Below are 19,552 nucleotides of genomic sequence, written 5' to 3' on the forward strand. Positions count from 1 at the left end.
AGATAGTTTTTATTTGTGGGCTTACTCACGTGGTACATATCACAAGCTGAAAATTATCTCCCTGATGGATGAGAAATAAAGGAAAGGAAAGGAAGAAGAAAAAAAAAAACTCAACAATATTTATTTTATTTCGTTCCCAGTTACTTTTTGGTCTATTTACCTCTAACTTTTCGTTGAATGTAGTTTTTATTGCATCATGATTTGAAAAGAAACCATTTACTCAACAATATTTCTATAGCACCTACGATAGGCTAAAATTCTTTTTTTTTTTTAATTATTATATATATATTTTATAATATTATCCCTTGTATTCATTTTTCCAAATTGCCCCCCCTCCCTCTATTCCCTCCCCCCGACGACAGGCAATACCATACATTTTACATGTGTTACAATATAGTCTAAGTACAATACATGTGTGTGAATATCATTTTCTTGTTGCACAATAAACATTAGAATCCGAAGGTACATGCAACCTGGGCAGACAGATATTAGTGCTAACAATTTACATTCACTTCCCAGTGTTCCTTCTCTGGGTATAGTTATTTCTGTCCATCATTGATCAACTGGAAGTGAGTTGGATCTTCTTTATGTTGAAGATTTCCACTTCCATCAGAATACATCCTCATACAGTATTGTTGTTGAAGTATACAGTGATCTTCTGGTTCTGCTCATTTCACTCAGCATCAGTTGACCTAAGTCTCTCCAGGCCTCTCTGTATTCCTCCTGCTGGTCATTTCTTACAGAGCAATAATATTCCATAACCTTCATATACCACAATTTACCCAACCATTCTCCAACTGATGGACATCCATTCATCTTCCAGTTTCTAGCTACAACAAAAAGAGCTGCCACAAACATTTTGGCACATATATGTCTCTTTCCGCTCTTTAGTATTTCTTTGGGATATAATCCCAGTAGTAGCGCTGCTGGGTCAAAGGGTATGCACAGTTTGATAACTTTTTGGGCATAATTCCAGATTGCTCTCCAGAATGGCTGGATTCTTTCACAACTCCACCAGCAATGTATCAGTGTCCCAATTTCCCCACATCCCCTCCAACATTTGTCATTATTTGTTCCTGTCATCTTAGCCAATCTGACAGGTGTGTAGTGGTATCTCAGAGTGGTCTTAATTTGCATTTCTCTGATCAGTAGTGATTTGGAACACTCTTTCATGTGAGTGGATATAGTTTCAATTTCTTCCTCTGAGAATTGTCTGTTCATATCCTTTGACCATTTATCAATTGGAGAATGGTTTGGTTTCTTATAAATTATGGTCAGTTCTCTATATATTTTGGAAATGAGACCTTTGTCAGAACCTTTGTTTTTAAAAATATTTTCCCAATTTGTTACTTCCCTTCTAATCTTGTTTGCATTAGTATTATTTGTACAGAAACTTTTTAGTTTGATGTAATCAAAATCTTCTATTTTGTGATCAATAATGATCTCTAGTTCTCCTCTGGTCATAAATTCCTTCCTCCTCCACAAGTCTGAGAGGTAGATTATCCTCTGTTCCTCTAATCTATTTATTATCTCCCTCTTTATGCCTAAATCATGGACCCATTTTGATCTTATCTTGGTATATGGTGTTAAGTGTGGATCCATATCTAATTTCTGCCATACTGATTTCCAGTTTTCCCAACAGTTTTTTCCGAATAATGAATTTTTATCCCTAATGTTGGAATCTTTGGGTTTGTCAAAGATTAGATTGCTATAGATGTACCCTTTTTTGTCCTTTGTATCTAATCTGTTCCACTGATCTACCGGTCTATTTCTTAGCCAATACCAAATGGTTTTGGTGACTGCTGCTATATAATATAGCTTTAGATCAGGTACACTTAGACCACCTTCCTCTGAGTTTTTTTTCATTAGTTCCCTTGCAATTCTTGACCTTTTATTCTTCCATATGAATTTTGTTGTTATTTTTTCTAGGTCATTAAAATAGTTTCTTGGGAGTCTGATTGGTATAGCACTAAATAAATAGATTAGTTTGGGGAGTATTGTCATCTTTATTATATTCGCTCGGCCTATCCAAGAGCACTGAATGTCTTTCCAATTATTTAAATCTGATTTTATTTTTGTGGCAAGTGTTTTGTAATTTTTCTCATATAATTCCTGACTTTTCTTTGGTAGATGGATTCCCAAATATTTTATACTCTCAACATTTGTTTGGAATGGAATTTCTCTTTGTATCTCTTGCTGTTGCATTTTGTTAGTGATATATAAAAATGCCGAGGATTTATGTGGATTTATTTTGTATCCTGCCACTTTGCTGAAATTTTGAATTATTTCTAGTAGCTTTTTAGCAGAGTCTTTGGGGTTCTCTAAGTATACCATCATGTCATCTGCAAAAAGTGATAGTTTAATTTCCTCATTTCCTACTCTAATTCCTTGAATCTCTTTCTCGGCTCTTATTGCCGAGGCTAGCGTTTCTAGTACTATATTGAATAGTAATGGTGATAGTGGGCAACCTTGTTTCACTCCTGATCTTACTGGGAAAGGTTGCAGTTTATTTCTATTGCATATTATGCTTACTGACGGTCTTAAATATATACTCCTGATTATTCTAAGGAATAATCCATTTATTCCTATACTCTCAAGAGTTTTTAGTAGGAATGGATGTTGGATTTTGTCAAATGCTTTTTCTGCATCTATTGAGATGATCATATGGTTCTTATTAATTTGATTATTAATATGGTCAATTATATTAATAGTTTTCCTAATATTAAACCAGCCCTGCATTCCTGGAATAAATCCTACTTGATCATAGTGTATTATCTTGGAGATGATTTTCTGAAGTCTTTTTGCTAATATCTTATTTAAGATTTTAGCATCAATATTCATTAAGGAGATTGGTCTATAATTTTCTTTCTCAGTTTTCGATCTACCAGGTTTAGGTATCAGTACCATGTCTGTGTCATAAAAGGAATTTGGTAGGATTCCTTCATCCCCTATTTTTTCAAATAATTTATATAACATTGGGGCTAATTGTTCTTTAAATGTTTGGTAGAATTCACATGTGAATCCATCTGGCCCTGGGGATTTTTTCCTGGGGAGTTGATTAATAGCTTGTTCTATTTCTTTTTCTGAAATGGGACTATTTAAGCAATTTATCTCCTCCTCTGTTAATTTAGGGAGCCTATATTTTTGGAGGAAGTCATCCATTTCACTTAAGTTATCAAATTTATTGGCATAAAGTTGGGCAAAGTAACTCCTTATTATTTCTCTAATTTCCTCTTCATTGGTGGAAAGATCCCCCTTTTCATTTGTAAGACTATCAATTTGATTTTCCTCTTTCTTTTTTTTGATCAAATTTACCAAAGGTTTATCTATTTTATTGGCTTTTTCATAAAACCAACTCTTGGTTTTATTTATTAATTCAATAGTTTTTTTACTTTCAATTTTATTGATTTCTCCTTTTAATTTTTGTATTTCGAGTTTAATTTTTGGTTGGGGGTTTACAATTTGGTCTTTTTCTAGCCTTTTAAGTTGTAAGCCCAATTCGTTAATCTTCTCTTTCTCAATTTTCTTCAAATAAGCCTCTAAAGATATAAAATTTCCCCTTATTACTGCTTTAGCTGCATCCCAAAGATTTTGATATGATGTCTCATCATTATCATTATCTTGGGTGAAATTATTAATTGTTTCTATAATTTGCTCTTTCACCCAGTCATTCTTTAAGATGAGATTATTCAGTTTCCAATTACTTTTTGGTCTATTTACCCCTAACTTTTTACTGAATGTAGCTTTTATTGCATTGTGATCTGAGAAGAAGGCATTTATTATTTCTGCCTTCCTACATTTAATTTTGAGATCTTTATGTCCTAGTATATGGTCAATTTTTGTATAGGATCCATGAACTGCTGAGAAGAAAGTATATTCCTTCCTATTGCCATTCAGTTTTCTCCAAAGGTCTATCATACCTAGTTTTTCTAATGTTCTATTTACTTTTTTAATTTCTTTCTTGTTTGTTTTGTGGTTTGATTTGTCTAAATCTGAGAGTGCAAGGTTTAGATCTCCCACTATTATAGTTTTACTGTCTATTTCTTCTTGCAATTCTCTTAACTTTTCCTTTAGAAAGTTAGATGCTATACCACTTGGTGCATATATGTTTAGTATTGATATGGCTTCATTATTTATGCTACCTTTCAGCAGGATATAGTTTCCTTCCTTATCTTTTTTAACAAGATCTACTTCTGCTTTTGCTTGATCTGAGATAAGGATAGCTACCCCTGCTTTTTTGGCTTTACCTGAAGCATAATAGGCTCTGTTCCAACCTTTTACCTTTACTCTGTATGTATCTCCCTGCTTTAAGTGTGTTTCCTGTAGGCAACATATTGTAGGGTTCTGCTTTTTGATCCAATCTACTATCCGTCTCCGTTTGATGGGATCGTTCATCCCATTTACATTTACAGTTAAAATTACTAATTCTGTATTTCCTGCCATCGTATTATCCCCAGCTTATGTTTTTTTCCCTTGACCCCCCTGATCCCCCTCCCCGATATTTAATTTACAGACCCCCCTTGTGCCGCGCAACCCTCCCTCTTTTTTTTTTTGGATCCCTCCCCCCTCCCTCCAAGTCCCTTCACTTATTCTCCTTTTCCTTTCCCCTTTTCCTCTCCCCCCTTTTAATGAGGTGAGAGAAAATTCTCTGAAAAACAAATATGTTAATTATTTACTCTTTGAGCCTCTTCTGATGAGAGTAAGATTCACACAATGATTCTCCCCCTCACTAAGTTCCCTCAGATATGGTGTATTTTCTATGTCTCTTCCTGGGATGTAGTTTCCCTCTTTTTATCACTCCTTCCCCTTTTTCTGAACCGACCTCCTTCCCTTTACTACACCCCCCTTTTTTTCTTTTATATCAGTAAAATCAAATTATCCTTGAGTATTTTTTATATACCCACAACAGAGTTACAGTTCTCAAGGGTTCTGTGTACCTTTTTCTGTTTCTCTTCAGTCTTGTGGATGTAGATCAAATTTTTTGTTTAAGTCTGGTTTTTTTCTTAGAAACATATAGAATTCCTCTGTTTCATTGAATGACCATCTTCTTCCATGGAAAAAGATGCTAAACTTAGCTGGGTAGTTCATTCTTGGTTGCAGTCCTTGATCTTTTGCCTTACGGAATATCAGGTTCCAGGCCCTTCTATCTTTTAATGTGGAGGCAGCCAGATCTTGGGTGACCCTTATTGTGGCACCTTGGTATTTAAATTGTTTTTTTCTAGCTGCTTGCAGGATTTTCTCCTTTGTGTGGTAATTCTGCAGCTTAGCCACAATATTCCGTGGTGTTCTTTTTTTAGGGTCTATTTCAGAAGGAGTTCGAGGAATTCTTTCCACATCTACTTTCCCTTCTGTTTCTATTATCTCTTTGATAATTTCCTGTAAAATAGAATCTAGGCTCTTTTTTTGGTCATAGTTTTCGGGAAGTCCAATAATCCGCAGATTATCTCTCCTAGATCTATTTTCCAGGTCTATAGATTTTCCCAGTAAGTATTTGACGTTGTTCTCCAGCTTCTCATTTTTTTTGTTTTGTTTGACTGATTCTTGGGTTCTCTGTGAATCATTCATTTCTATTTGTTCCATCCTGACTTTTAAGGAGTTATTTTCTTCTTTCACAGTTTTTAGTTCTTTTTGTAAATGCCCAATTTCGTTTTTAAATGAGTTATTTTGCTCTATTGAATTTTTTTCCATTTCCCTAATTTTTTTTTTTTTGAGAATTATTTTCTTTTTCCAATTCAGAAATTCTATTTTCTTGAGACTTTTTTATCTTTTCCAATTCCGAAATCCTACTTTCCTGTGTTTTTTTAACCTTTTCTAATTCACTAATTTTGTTTCCCTGCATCTCCTGTGAATTCTTTATTTTTTCCAACTCCAATTTCAGGACATTGTTATTCTCTATCATAACTTCTCTTTCCTTTCCCCATTTTTCTTCGATCTCCCTCAATTTTTTAAGAGCTTCTTCTAGGAGAGAGTTATGTGATGGGGGGCAGGGATCGTTCCCCTTTAGGTTGTTATCTTCTGAATCTTTGCTGTTAACTTCCTCGGGGTTGGATACCCGCTCTTTCTCTGTATAGAAGGAATCTATAGTTTTTCTAGCTTTTTTGCTCATACTTAAAAAAATCTTTTGGGGTCTGTCTCTGGGGTAGGAAATTATTTACTTCTTTACCAGCTTCCTCCCAGATGGGATGGATGCAGCGGCCCCTGCGCCTGAGCTAAGAGAGAGCTCTGGGAGAGAGTTCCCCACCCCCTCCCTGGAAGTGCCCCAGAGGTGATTAGCACTACTGTGCTTGGAGGGCGTAGAATAGTGAAGACAGCACGAAGCCCAGTCTATGTGTCTGGGTGGGGCGTGGATGTCTGCAGCAGGTGACGTGAGAAGCCCCTGCGCTCAAAATGGAAGTGTCTGCCAGAAACCGCGATCCCTAGTTCAAAGGTTCCGCTTCTCTGGGACTTCCTGGAGCTGAGTTCCACTCCCTCCAGCCAAGCTAGGCAGTGTGTGTTGCCTTGGGCCGTATCCACCCACTTGTCAGTCTCTTAACTATTCTCAGGAGGTAGCTGAGGCCACACCCCCTGGTGCCGATTCTCTGCTGAGTCACCCCCAGGGTGGGGGGGGGGAATCTAATCTGAGTTTTAAAATATTTTGGCTTTCTCTTCTGAACTGCTAAATAATTAGCAGAGAAGAGCTAACAGCCTGTGCCAGATTCCTTTACCTCAGTGGCTTCTCTGATCCCAGAGCCCCTCCCAGCGCAATGGGCGCAGTGTGCCCCTACCCCACCGTCTGTGCTGGTCTTTCTTATTCCTCCCCTGAGAACTGACCTTTCCTGTTGAAACTCCAGATTCTCTTCAGCTGGTAAGTCGTGCTTCCAGTCCTTGTGGTATCTATCAGTCCTGAGCTAATTTTGAGACTTAATTTATCTAATTGGTTGTGAGGGAGTGAGGACGTTCACTGAGTCGTGTGTTTCTTCTCCGCCATCTTGTAGCTTGTAATCGATAGGCTAAAATTCTTACAAATATTATCTCATTTGATCCTTACCACAACTTTATGAAGTTGATGCTCTTCTTCTTATTATTTTATAGTAAGGCAAGGAAGGTAAAAAGGTTATGTGACTTTGCTAAAGGGACATACAGCTAGTACTTGTTTGAGTATGAATTTGAACTCAAATTTTCCTTACTCTAGGCCAGTGCTCTCTATACTTTATCCAACCCATAGTTGTTTTGGGGAAGCTTGTTTTTTTTTTTTTTTTTTTTTTTTTTTTTTGGTGGTTGTTTTTTTTTTTTTTGTTTGTTTGTTTTGTTTTTATTTTCTTTCTCTTCTCATTGTCTAGCATAGTAATTTACACATAACACTTTGTTTTAAGTAAATGTTTATTGAATTAATCATAATTGTTGTATCTTTCATGAAACCCTTTTTGGGAACCTTAATGAAATAGCTGGCTAAAGATTAAGAAAAGAAAGCCAAAAAAAAAAAAAAAAAAAAAACAAAACAAAAATAAAAACAAAAGAAAAAAGAAAAGGAATTCATAGATGCTATTTGGGTATAGACATATGTTAATTATAAAATAATGGTTTTTATAAAATCAAACAAAAGTGATTTAAACAGTGATGCTTAAATAACTGATAAAATCTTTGATTCAGAACTGTATGAAGAGATACAGATCATCATGGAACAATATAAGCATATCTATATCTATATCTATATCTATATACATGTATACACACACAAACACACACATACACACACACACGCACACACACACACACACACACACACACACATATATATATATATATATATATATATATATATATATATATATACACTATTGCCATTATTTAAAAATTTGTTGTTTTTCCAGTCAATTTCAACTCTTTGTAACCCCAATTAGTGGTTTTTTTTTTTTTTTGTTTGTTTTTTTGGTTTTTTTTTTGGGGGGGTGGAGTAAAGATACTGGAGTGGTTTGCTATTTCCTTCTCCAGCTCATTTTATAAATGATAACATCAGGCAAACAGCTACGTGACTTGACCATGGCCACTCAGCTGTTTCTGGGACCACATTTGAACTCAGTTCTTTCTGATTCTAGGCCCAACACTCTATCTATCCATTGTGCCACTATGGTCTCCCACAATTTAAAACTAAATAGAAAATGGTAAAACTTATCTAGTCAAACTTTTGATTTTTTATGCAATGAGACCTTTGGGTAATAAATACAGGGCTGTCTAGTCTCCCATAAGAATGGTTGACGCAATTGAATGATTTATAATCAATGAGAAATATATGAATATTGATTTTTATGGATTTCTCTTCAGTCGCAATGGGTCAATGTGAACCACAACAGGTATGATCCTGTGACTTTTTTGGTTTAAAAATTAAGGTTCTAAAGGACAGTTTTAATTTCAAATGTTGCAAAAGAACATAATATAATGAAGATCCAGGAGTTTTTTTTTTTTAATCTCAATATGAATCCTTTGAGAATATGATCATGAACTTGGAACTTTAGGATGGAAACCTTAGGATGAATATTGTTCTTGAAGAACATTATGATATTGAAATTTTCAGAAGAGCTCAAACTATGGATGTAAAAATATGGAGTCATCTGTAGATGGTCAAAAAAATTAAGGCCATTGAATATTAGTTGAATTCTTTTACCTTTACTTCTGATTTTTTAAAGTTCTGCTTCATATATTAATGTTTTATTGAGATGGCTCTTTTTTCTACCTTATAAAATAGGCTTTAAACAATTTCTCCGTTTTTGTTTCCTCTCTCTCTCTCTCTCTCTCTCTCTCTTTCTTTCCTTCCCAGTCTCTCTCATAATCTTTGAACATGAATATACTTCAATTTCCCTATAATTATTTTCTTCATAATTTGGGAGATTATGTAAATGAGATATTATAGTTGTTCCCTTCTTCCATTATACTCCCAGAAATGCCTTGAGTACCATCTTTTATTGAATGTTCATCACTGATGATCAGGCTCAGGTTTACAGGACTTACAATTTTGGGCTGTAGTCTTACTTCCTTTAGTTTTGGAAACATAGTAATTTGATCTGTCCCTTTTGTATTTTATCTTCCCCTATTTAAAAATTAAGTTTGTCTATGCCCAAAGGGCTGTCAAATATGCATATCCTTTGATTCATCAGTATTTCTACTGAGATTATATCCGAAAGAGACCTTAAAGGAGGGAAAGGACCCACACGTGCAAAAATGTTTGTGGCAGCCCTTTTTATAGTGGCAAGAAACTGCAAACTGAGTGGATGCCTATCAATTGGAGAATGGCTGAATAAGTTGTGGTATATGAATGTTATAGAATATTATTGTTCTGTAAGAAACCACCAACAGGACGATTTCAGAGAGACATGAACTGATGATAAGTGGAGTAGAACCAAGAGAACATTATAAATAGCAACAAGATTATATAATGATCAATTCTGATGGATGTGGTTGTTTTCAACAGTGAGATGAGTTCCAAAGGTCTTGTGATGAAGAGAGCCATCTATATCCAGATAGAGGACTGTGGGGACTGACTGGCTCACAACATAGTATTTTTAATTTTTTGTTGTTGCTTTCTCTCATTTTGTTTTCAATCTCACTTTTCCCTTGTTCTGATTTTTCTTGTGCAGTATGATAATTGTGTAAATATGTATAGACATATTGCACATTTTTAACATACATTGATTACTTGCTTTTCTAAGGGAGGAGGTTGGGGAAAGGAAAGGAGAAAAAATTGAAACACAAGGTTTTGCAAAGTGAATGCTGAAAACTATGCACATTTTGAAAATAAAAAAGCTTTGAAAAAAAGTAAGTTTCTAAAGGGTAGGAACTGTCTTTCATTTTCTTTGCATTTGCATTTTCAGTCTTTAACTTGCAGATGGTATACTTTTAATAAATTCTTTATCTAATCATATTTAATCCTCTATTATTTAATATGTTTACCTTAATCTTTGAAGATCTTCTAACTGTTTGCAAAATTTACTGTTTGCCATTTAAATAGTTACATTTAACTCTATGGACCTTGGAATTTAAAGAATGGTGTTTTGTTTTTTTTCTTTTTTTCTTGTTGATGATTTGTGGATTCATTCTTTCAATAGCATAAAGTATTTCAGTCAAACTGGATTTATTAAATGCTTACTATGTGCCAGGCACTATAATAATTGCAAGGAATGCAAAGAAAGGAAAAAAGACAGTCCTTGTTTTCTAGGAGTTCATAGCCAAATGGGAAAGATAACATGTTAAAAAGTTCAAGTATGATATACATACATATGTCTACATATATATACATATATATGTATATATATATATATATAGATATACATATAACATTTGTAATTGGGAATAGTCTCAGGAAGAAGGTACTAAGAGTGATTGATTTCTTGCAGCAAATGAGGCTTTGAGATTTGAAAATGTCTGGGGAATATAAGAGGCAGGAATGAGGACTCTAGGCAAGAGGGATAAGTGGAAAAGTTCAGAAGTACCATGTGTGAACAGCAACAAGGCAAAAGGTAATTTTGATCTGTGTCAGGAAATTTTAAGGCTGAAAAATATGAAACAGAGGAAGAAGGCACTGATGAACACTTGGCGTTAAGTATCAGATATGAAGTACTTGATGTAGAGGAAGAGGCTAGAATCCCTGAAGAAGAAACAGCTGATTCCACTTCAAAGAATGATAAGGAGCCACAGGTAGATTCAGGAGTAAAGACATTCAGTCAGATTCAGAGGAGGGAGAGATGAATAGTGGTAGGTGTTCATGGCAAGCTGAGGCATAATAACAAGGCAACCATTTGTCAATCTGTTATAAAACATAGAGAAGTCTGTTGCTTTCCAGTACAAATATATATTAGAAATGTGGTAGAGAACCTCTTGATATCTAATAACTCAGTAATTAGTGCATACTTCTAGATATTTACATGGTGATTAAGGATGCTGCCAGAAAAAATATAGAATACATTGCTAGGTATTATGAAGTCCTCAGCAAGAAACTGAAGGTTTTTAGCAGTCCAAATAGTAGCTGCATTATTACTAATAATTAGTGATATAGACTTGAATACCTAATTTGATTACTTAAGCTCAAATTCCATATCAACCACTTACTATGTGATTTTGTAGAAGTTCCTTAATCTTTTATGGCTTTGGTTTTCAGATCTGTTAAATGTAGAGTTGGACAAAATGGTTTCTAATGTTTTTTCAAGGTCTAAATCTGTGATCCTATGATTTCTGAAACATAACTTATGAGATAACACTATTTTGATTAGGGACAAGTAATTCTAAATAACCATTGATAAAAATATATAACTTCTTTGAGATTTACAAGAAGGCTATAAATAGAATGAAGAAAGAAAACCTGCATGTTTTTACCTATATACTGTAGAGAATAGAAGCTACTGTATAGGAAGAATAATAAAAAAAAATCCATGGTAATTCACAAATTAAAAAAAAAAAAACAAACAAACTTAAGAGTTGAATCTGTAATTAAATTGCCAAATGTCTATCCAAAACAACAAACAAACAAAAAACCCGAAACAAAACCAAAACATAAAATATTGGTAATAAGCAAGATACAGTAGAACTTAAAATTCAGTGGCATTGGATATTGTATGGAATATCAAGGTATACCTTCATAGATATTATTGAGATATTAGTGAGGGGATTTTAATTAAGTGAACATTTGTAGGAGTTCCTTCTCTGCTAAAATGAGTTGGTAAAAATAATTCTTTGCTTGTCTTAGTCCTTAGACATAGTCATGATCAATGGAAGAATAAAGATCATGAAGTATATCTGAAAATCTTTCCCTACTTAATTGATTCCAGAGAGGGGGAAAGATATCCAATAATCCTTCATTAAGTGTCTACTTTTGTGCCAGGCATTGTCCTAATTGCTAAGAATACAATTAATGAGAAAATCAGTGTATTTTCTTTTTTTAAATTAATTTTATAATTATAACATTTTTGAGAGTACATATGTGTAGCGAGCTGTCGTCTCCAGAAGCTGCCGGATCGCTCTCTGGGAAGAGATCTGCTGTGTCTTCTACTCAAATCTCTCCAACAGATTCTTCTTCCTGTAACGAACCGTTGTCTCCAGGCAGTTGCTGTTAACTCTTGTCCTTAGAAGTGACTTCCCTTCCTGCAGAGAGCCCCGTCAAGCCTGATGCAATGCAGAGTCTTTCTCTTGAATCCTGGCTCTGAATCTCCTCCAGCTCTTATCCTTCTCCAGGCCGATCTGCTCTCTGCGCCCAGTGCTATCTCTTTTATCCTCCCAGAGAATGGGGGTGGGATAATGCAAGGGCTTCTGGGAAGAACCACCCCAGCCAATGAGCTTGCCCCCTCTATCAAGTCAACCTGAGTTCTCACCTTGTAATTGTCCAACCTGAATTCTCACCTCGTCACTATCCAGACAACCCGAGTTCTCACTTAGTAATCCTAACACATATGCATGGGTAATTTTTTACAACATTATCCCTTGCACTCACTTCTGTTCCGAATTTTCCCCTCCCTCCCTCCGCTCCTTCCCCTAGAAGTCAGGCAGTCCCATACATGCTAAATGTGTTATAGTATATCCTAGATACAATATATATGTGCAGAACTGAATAGTTCTCTTGTTGCACAGGAAGGATTGGATTCAAAAGATAAAGAATAACCTGGGGAAAAAACAAAAAGGCAAACAGTTTACACTCATTTCCCAGTGTTCCTTCTCTAGGTGTAGCTGATTCTGTACATCATTGATCAATTGGAACTGAATTAGATCTTCTCTTTGTTGAAGATATCCACTTCCATCAGAATATCACTGTGTTTTCAAAGCACTTACAATCTAAATGGGAGAAGAAGGGATGGAGGAAAAAATCCACACAAAAAGAGTCAGAGAAGGGATGTGTGTAGTATCAAAGAGAATCTTGTTCCATAGAGTCAACAGGCAGATCAGTAAGATGCAGAATGGAATAAGCCCCAAAGTTAGTTTCTGCTTCACAATCTAGCCCTCCAATAAGAGGAGATAGGAAGCTAAGGAAAGCTGTTTCCATTAAGGCTTGAGTCAGCATCATGGTGGAGAGATTGAAGAAGAGGAGCTTAACCTCAGAAAGGTAACTTGTCTATCCAGTTGAAAACACCAGGCAGGACAGCAAATGAAGAATGCAGTGAGGTATATTAAGATAAGATTGACAAAACAAATGGAAATGGAAAGGGGAAAGAAAGAAATGTTTTATTTATTTTATATTTAATGTATACTCAAAGCTTATAAGTTTTCTCTGGAGATAAATAGCATTTTTTCATCATGCTCCCTTCAAATGTCCAGGATCATTATTTCAATAAAGGAGTGGTCTTTCACAGTTGATCATCCTTACAGTATTGATATTAAGAGTTCAATGTTATTCTGGTTTTGCTCACTTCACTTTGCCAGGGTTCATACATTTTATTCAAAAATTTCTGAAACCATCCTGCTCATCATTTTTTATAGCACAATATATTCCATCACACTTATAAATCACAACTTGTTTAACCATTCCCCAGTCGATAAGCATCCTTCAAATTTCCTTTTTTTTTGGAATCACACAGAAGTATCTATAAATATTTTTGTACAAATAATTCCTATTCCCTTTTTCCTTTAAAATACATATTTTGTAGTATATCACTGATTCTAAGAATATGAATGGTTTTATATTTTTTTGAGCATAATTCCAAATTGTTTTCCAGAATGATTCATATAGTATGGTAGTATTCTGATTTTTTATACATTGCCAACAGTATTTTATCATTTTACTTTTCTTCCCTATTAAGCAATCCTACAGGTATAAAGTAATACCTCAGAATTGTTTTAATTTGAACTTCTCTAATCGGTACTGCTTTCGAGCATTTAAAAATATAAAAAAGTCATTGCTTTGATTTCTTCTGAAAACTATTCATATGCTTTGACCATTTATCAACTGGATAATGGCTTTTATTTTTACAAACTTGTCTCAATTCTCTAAATATTTTAAATAATGAGATCTTTATCAGAGAAATTTATGTAAAATTTTTTCTTAGTTTTCTATTTTCATCCTACTTTTATTTGAATTAGTTTTATTAGTGCAAAAGCTTTTAAATTTTATGCAATTAAAATGATCAATTTTGCTTCTCATGATGTTTTCTATATCTTTTTTTGGTTATAAACTCTTCCCTTATTTATAGATCTGTTAGATATATTCCCTTGCTCTACTAATTTAGTTATTTTTTTCACTTAATAATATTTTATTTATTCCAATTACATGTAAAGATAGTTTTCAATATTCATTTTTGTTAGATTTTTAGTTCCAAATTTTTACTTTTCCCTTTCTTCTCTCATTCTCCCACAAGATAACAAGCAATCTGATACAGGTTTATATATATGTACAATCATTTTAAACATACTTCTGTATTAAACACGTTGTGAAAGAAAAATCAGTACTAAAGAAAAAAAAAAGAAATAAATAGTATATTTTCATCTGCATTTACTCTTTATAGGTTTTTCTCTGGAAGTGGGTAGCATTTTCCATCTGAAGTCTATTGAATTGTTTTGGAACACTGTATTGTTAAAAAGAGAAAAGTTTATCATAGTCAATTATCACACAATGTTGCTGTTGCTGTGTAACTTGATTTTCCTCACTTAATTCAGCATCAATTTAGGTAAGTTTTTCCCCAGGTTTTTGTGATATCTATCTGTTCATTATTGTTTATAAGACAATAATTTTCCATTATATTCATCAACCATAACTTACTCAGCCATTTCCTAATTTATGGACATCCATCTAATTTTCACTTTCCATCACAAAAAGACTTGCTACAAACATTTTTGCACAGGTAGGTTCTTTTCTCTTTTTTATGACTGTTTGAGATCCCCAAATGATTGGATCAGTTCACAATTCTACCAAAAGTACACTAGTGTTCCAGTTTTCTCACATCCCCTCCAACTTCTGTCATCTTGGCCAATCTGGTCATTTACTATTGTTTATTTTGTACCTAACTTATTCCACTGATCTTTCACTCTATTTCTTAGCCAGTACCAAATGGTTTTGATGACTGCTGCCTTATAGTAAAGTTTTATGTATGATATGGCTAGGCCACCTTTCTTTTTATTTCTGCCCCTTAATTTCCTTGCCGTTTTTGACCTTTTATTCTTCCAGATGAATTTTCTTATCATTTTTTTCTAGCTAATTAAAATAAGTTTTTGGCAGTTTGATTGGTGTGACACTGAATAAGTAGATTAATTTAGGTAAAATCTTCATTTTTGATATATATGTGCATATATATATATATATATATATATGTATATATATATATATATATATATATATATATATATACACATACATATATATTAGGTCAGTCTATCCATGAACAATTGATATTTTCCCAACTGTTTAGATATGACTTTATTTGTATGAAAAGTGTTTTATAATTATGATCATACAATTCCTGAGTTTGTCTTAGCAGGTAGACTACCAAATATTTTATAATGTCAACAGTTATTTAAAATGGGGTTTCTTTTTCTATCTCTTGCTACTGGGCTTTGTTGGTACTATATAGAGATGTTGATGATTTATTTGGGTTAATTTTATAACCTTTCAACTTTGCTAAAGTTAATTATTTCAAATAATTTTTAACTGATTCTCTAGGATTCTCTAAGTATTTCATTATATCATCTGTAAAGGGTGATAGTTTTCCTTTATCTTGTCTACTCTAATTCCTTCAATTTCTTTTCCTTCTTTTATTGGTAAAACTAAAATTGCTAATACAATTTCTAATACAATAAGGAATTCTGTAAAAGGTATTCTTGTTTTACCTTGATCTCATTGGGAATGTTTCTAGCTCTTGCCACATTGCATGTAATGTTTTCTGATGGTTTAAAAGAGATGTTTCTAATCATTTGAAAAACAAAAAACAAAAAAAAACCCTCCATTTTTCTCTCTAGTGTTTTTCATGAAAATATTTTTATTTTGTCAAAAATCTTTTCTGCACCTATTAAAATAAGCAAATGATTTCTGATAGTTCTGATAGTTCAATTTTAAGAGCCTCTCTTCTGGTTTTTAGGATTTTCATTTTGGTGTTTAATTGGGGATTTTTATTCATTTTTTTTTAGTTACATGCCAAATTAATTGGTCTGCTTTTTCTCTCTTTTATTGTTGTATGCATTTAGAGATATATTTTTTTTCTTTAATTACCTCTTTGGGCACATTATACATATTTTGAAATAATTTCTCATTGTCATTCTCTTTAATGAAATTGATTATTTCTATGATTGCTTTTTGCACATTCATTTTTTAGGATTCAATTATTTGATTTAAATTATTTTTTTGCTTCTATCACCCATTAACCAATATAATTGTTATTGTATTATGGTATTAGAAGTAGCATTTAATATTTCTACTTTTTAAAATTTGATTGTGAGATTTGTATAACCTAACACATGGTCAACTTTTGTGAAGATATCATGTTCAGTTGAGAAAAAGTTGAAAAAAAGTTCTATTTCTATTTAATTTTCTCCAGAGATCAGGCATATATAACTTTTCCAATATTCTTTTTTATTTCCTTGATTTATTTATTTATCTTATGGTTAGACATCTAACTCTGAGAAGAAGTCTATATCCCCAACTACTATATTTTTACTGTCTATTTCCTCCTATAATTCATTTAATTTTTTCTTGATTTTGATGCAATGCTATTTAGTACATATATGTTTAGTGGGGTATACAGATGTTAAGTATTAATATTACTTCATTATCTATGGTTATTTTTACCAAGATATAGTTCCCTACTTATCACTTTTAATTAGATCTATGCTTTTGGTATGTGATCATGAATGCTATTGTTGTTCATTCATTTAACTGTGTGCCACTCTTTAGGACTCCGGAGAACATAACAAATCTTACTCTTTCATTATCAGTTATCCTGTCCAAGCTTATGTTCATTGTTTCTGTGACACTATTATTTCATTCTTTAAAATCCTCCTCTCCTTTTTCCTTCAATCATTTTCCACATTGAAGTATTTTTCAATGAGTTCTATCTTCTCATTATGGCACAATTATTTAAGCTTCAGTTTCAGTTTTCCCATTACTAGTCTGATTTAATTTCTTTGAGAATTGTCTCATTTGATCTTACTTTCAAAGGGATTCTTAAAAGCCTTTCCAAGGCTCCGATTTGAAAGTATCAGTTTTGTAGTGCTCAGCTTTCTTTATATTCCAACCATACATTGCCACTAGAAAAACCATTGCTTTGACTGTGTGGACTACATATCTCTGCTTTTCAGTATACAGAGCAGATTTATTGTAGCTTTCCTTCCAAGGAGCAAATGTCTTTTAATTTCATGAACATAGTTACTATCTGTAATGATTTTTGAGCTTAAGAATATAAAATCTGAAGATGCTTCCATTTCTTTTCTCTCTATTTGCCAGGAAGTGATGACACAAATTGTCATGATCTTAGTTTTTTTTTTAATGTTAGGCTTCAATACAACTTTTACATTTTACATCCTAATCAAAAGGCTGCTTAATTCTTCTTTGCTTTCTACCACCAGAGTGGTATCATCTGCATAAAATGACATTGTTGATATTTCTCCCAGAAACTTTAATTTCAACTTTTGATGTGTCCAGCTTAGCATTTTTCATGATGTGCTCTGAATATAAATTAAATAAATAAGGTGAAAATATACAGTCTTATCATACTCCTTTACCAATTTTAAACCAATCAATTGTCCCATGTTTGGTTTTAACTTTTGCCATTTGACTCACATTTTGATTTTTCAGAAAATTGTTAAGATGATGCAGTACTCCCATCTCTTTCAGAATTTGCCACATTTTGTTGTGATCCACACAAAAACATTACTATAGTCAATGAAGCAGAAATATATTATTTTTCTGGAACTACCTTGCTTTATCCATTATCCATTGAATATGTTCAATTTGGTATTTAGTTTTTTTGCCTCTTTAAAACAGCCTGTATTTTAAAAATTATTATTATAACTTTTTATTGACAGAACATATGACTGGGTAATTTTTTTTAGAACATTATCCCTTTCATTCATTTCTGTTCTGACTTTTCCCTTCCCTCCCTCCACCCCTTCCCCTAGATGGCAGGTAGTCTTATACATGTTAAATATGTTATAATATATTCCAGATAGAATATATGTATGCAGAACCATACAGTCCTTTAGTTTCACAAGAAAAATTACATTCAGAAGGTAAAAATAACCTTTTTTTTTGTTTGTTCACAGTTCACACTCATTTCCCATTATTCTTTCTCTGGGTATAGCTGTTTCTGTCCAACATTGATCAATTGGAACTGAATTAGATCTCTTTGTTGAAGATATCCACTTCTATCAGAATACATTCTCATACAGTATTGTTGTTGAAATGTATAATGATCTCCTAGTTCTGCTCATTTCACTCAGCATCAGTTCATGCAAGTCTCTCCAAGCCTCTCTGTATTCATCCTGCTGGTCATTTCTTACAGAACAATAATATTCCATAACATTCATTTACCACAATTTACCCAACCATTCTCCAATTGATGGGCATCCATTCATTTTTCAGTTTCTAGCCACTACAAAAAGGCTGCTACAAATATTTTTGCACATGCAAATATTTCTTTGGGATATAAGCCCAGTAGTAGCACTGCTGGAACAAAGGGTAAGCACAGTTTGATAACTTTTTTGGTGTAATTACAGATTGCTCTCCAGAATGGTTGGATTCGTTCACAACTCCACTGACAATGAATCAGTGTCCCAGTTTTCCCACATCCCCTCCAACATTCATCATTATTTGTTCCTGTCATCTTAGCCAATCTGACAGATATGACAACATAATTGTCTAAATTTGCATTTCTCTGATCAATAGTGATTTGGAACACCTTTTCATATGAGAAGAAATAGTCTCAATTTTATCATCTGAAAATTGTTCATATCCTTTGGCCATTTATCAAGTGGAGAATGGCTTGGTTTCTTATAAATTAGAATCGATTCTCTATATATTTTAGAACTGAGGCCTTTATCAGAAACTTTAACTGTAAAAATGTTTCCCCAGTTTGTTGCTTCCCTTCTAATCTTGTTTGGATTTGTTTTGTTTGTATAAAGGCTTTTAAATTTGATATAATCAAAATTTTCTGTTTTGTGATCAATAATGATATCTAGTTCTTCTTTGGTCACAAATTCCTTCCTCCTCCACAAATCTGAGAGGTAAACTATCCTATGTCCCTTTAATTTATCTTATTGATCTTATCTTGGTTTATGGTGTTAAGTGTGGGTCCAAGCCTAATTTCTGCCATACTAATTTCCTGTTTTCTCAGCAGTTTTTGTCAAATAATGAATTCTTATCCCAAAAGTTGGCATCCTTGGTTTGTCAAACACTAGATTGCTATAGTTATTGACTACTTTGTTCTGTGAATCTAATCTATTCCACTGATCAACTAATCTATTTCTTAGCCAATACGAAATGGTTTTGGTGACTGTTGCTTTATATTATAGTTTAGATCAGGTACAACTAAAACAGCCTGTACTTTTCATAATTCTTGATTCACTTATTCTATAACCTAGCTCACCAAATCTTAAACATTTCACTGTGAAATGA

Source organism: Sminthopsis crassicaudata, chromosome 3 (assembly GCF_048593235.1).
Source record: "Sminthopsis crassicaudata isolate SCR6 chromosome 3, ASM4859323v1, whole genome shotgun sequence".
NCBI classification, from domain to species: Eukaryota; Metazoa; Chordata; class Mammalia; order Dasyuromorphia; family Dasyuridae; genus Sminthopsis; species Sminthopsis crassicaudata.